Genomic DNA, 2,658 nt, shown 5'->3' on the forward strand with positions numbered 1-2,658 from the left:
AGAAAGATTAGAAAGAAATAAAGATAGATAGAAAGATTAGTTAGAAAGAAAGAGAGAAAGAAAGAAAGAGAGAAAGAAAGATTAGTTAGAAAGAAAGAAAGATTAGTTAGAAAGAAAGATTAGTTAGAATGAAAGAAAGTTAGAAAGTAAGATTAGTTAGAAAGAAAGAAAAAAGAAAGATTGAAAGAAAGATTAGAAAGAAAGAAAGAAAGAAAAATAGAAAGATTAGTTAGAAAGAAAGAAAGATTATTTAGAAAGAAATAGATTAGTTAGAAAAGAAAGAAAGAAAGAAAGAAAGAAAGAAAGATTAGTTAGAAAGAAAGATTATAAAGAGAGATAGAAAGAAAGATAGAAAGATTAGTTAGAAAGAAAGAAAGATTAGTTAGAAAGAAAGAAAGATAGAAAGTAAAATTAGTTAGAAAGAAAGAAAGAAAGAAAGATAGAAAGATTAGTTAGAAAGAAAGAAATATAGAAAGATTATTTAGAAAGAAAGAGAGAAAGAAAGAAAGAGAGATAGAAAGTTTGTGTTCATAAGTGTATGAATTCATGAGTTCATAAGTGTATGAGTTTATAAGTTTATGAATTCATGAGTTCATAAGTGTATGAATTCATGAGTTTATAAGTGTACGAGTTTATGAGTTTAGAGTTTATAAGTTTAAATGAGTAAGAGTTCAGAGTTTATTAATTTATGAGTTTGAGTTCATAAGAGTTTGAATTCATGAGTTTATAAGTGTATGAGTTTAGAAGTGTATGAGTTTATGAGTTTAGATTTTATAAGTTTAAATGAGTAAGTGTCCAGTTTATTAATTTATGAGTTTAATAGTTTATGAGAGTTTATAAGAGTATGAGTTTATGAATTTAGAGTTTATGAGTTTAGAGTTTATTAGTTTAAATGAGTCTAAAAGTTCAATTTTAGAGTTTATTAATTTATTAAGTACAATAGTTAGATGAGTTTATTAGTTTAAATGAGTCTCAATGGCTCATATAGTATATAGAATGGCAGTTTGATTGAGTCTAGGGCTTCAAGGTATTTAGATTTGAAATTTTGACAGTTTGGGAGTTTGAAAATCTGAACATTCCGCAATGTAAAGTCAATGGGAGTTTTTTCCGACTTTGATCGTCATTTTTAGGAAAACCGTAAGTCCGATCAGTTAGAAAAGATATAGCATACCGAGTCAGAACAGTTTGAGTGTCCGTGCCGAGTTTGGAGTATGTGGAGTTAAAGCTCTAGGAGGAGTTAGAGTTGTAAATTTGAGTAAGAAGAATAATAATAATAACTAGAAAAAGTTCGTCGAGACAAACTTTAAGTTGGCTTGTGAAAGTTTGGACCAATAAGTTTGAAGAAGTTTAAATTAGTTTAAAGTTTAAATTAGTTTAAATTTTAAAGTTGTTTGAAGTTGAAATTAGTTTAAAGTTTAAAGTAGTTTAAAGTTTAAAGTTTAAAGTTTTAATGGTTTAAAGTTTAAAGTAGTTTAAAGTTTGAAGTATAGTTTGAAGTAATTTAAAGTTGCTAGGGTGTTTCTAGTGGGTTGCTAAGGTGTTCTGGGTGGTTGCCTGGCGGTTGCTAAGGTATTTTAGGTGGTTGCTAGGGTGTTTTGGATGGTTGCTATGGTGTTGCTTGGGTGTTCTACGGTATTTTGGGTGGTTGCTATGGTGTTGCTAGGGTGTTTCAAGGTATTTTGGATGGTTGCCATGGTGTTCTGGGTGGTTGCTATGGTGTTGCTAAGGTGTTGTAACGTATTTTGGGTGGTTGCTATGGTGTTCTGGGTGGTTGCTAGGCAGTTGCTAGGGTGTTCTGGGGTTGCTAGGCAGTTGCTAGGGTGTTCTGGTGGTTGCTAGGGTGTTGCTAGGGTGTTCTAGGGTATTTTGGGTGGTTGCTATGGTGTTGCTAGGGTGATTTAAGGTATTTTGGGTGGTTGCTAGGGTGTTCTGGGTGGTTGCTAGGCAGTTGCTAGGGTGTTCTGGTGGTTGCTAGGGTGTTGCTAGGGTGTTCTAGGGTATTTTGGGTGGTTGCTATGGTGTTGCTAGGGTGATTTAAGGTATTTTGGGTGGTTGCTAGGGTGTTCTGGGTGGTTGCTAGGCAGTTGCTAGGGTGTTCTGGTGGTTGCTAGGGTGTTGCTAGGGTGTTCTAGGGTATTTTGGGTGGTTGCTATGGTGTTGCTAGGGTGATTTAAGGTATTTTGGGTGGTTGCTAGGGTGTTCTGGGTGGTTGCTATGCAGTTGCTAGGGTGTTCTGGTGGTTGCTAGGGTGTTGCTAGGGTGTTCTACGGTATTTTGGGTGGTTGCTATGGTGTTGCTAGGGTGATTTAAGGTATTTTGGGTGGTTGCTAGGGTGTTCTGGGTGGTTGCCAGGGTGTTCTAGAGCATTTTGGGTGGTTGCTATGGTGTTGCTAGGGTGTTTTAAGGTATTTTGGGTGGTTGCTAAAAAGAAAGAAAGATTGAAAGAAAGATTAGAAAGAAATAAAGATAGATAGAAAGATTAGTTAGAAAGAAAGAGAGAAAGAAAGAAAGAGAGATAGAAAGATTAGTTAGAAAGAAAGAAAGATTAGTTAGAAAGAAAGATTAGTTAGAATGAAAGAAAGTTAGAAAGTAAGATTAGTTAGAAAGAAAGAAAAAAAGAAAGATTGAAAGAAAGATTAGAAAGAAAGAAAGAAAGAT

The sequence above is a fragment of the Siphateles boraxobius genome, unplaced genomic scaffold, assembly GCF_051911475.1.
Source record: "Siphateles boraxobius isolate OS27281-9 unplaced genomic scaffold, OSU_SipBor_1 175, whole genome shotgun sequence".
In the NCBI taxonomy this organism is placed as follows: Eukaryota; Metazoa; Chordata; class Actinopteri; order Cypriniformes; family Leuciscidae; genus Siphateles; species Siphateles boraxobius.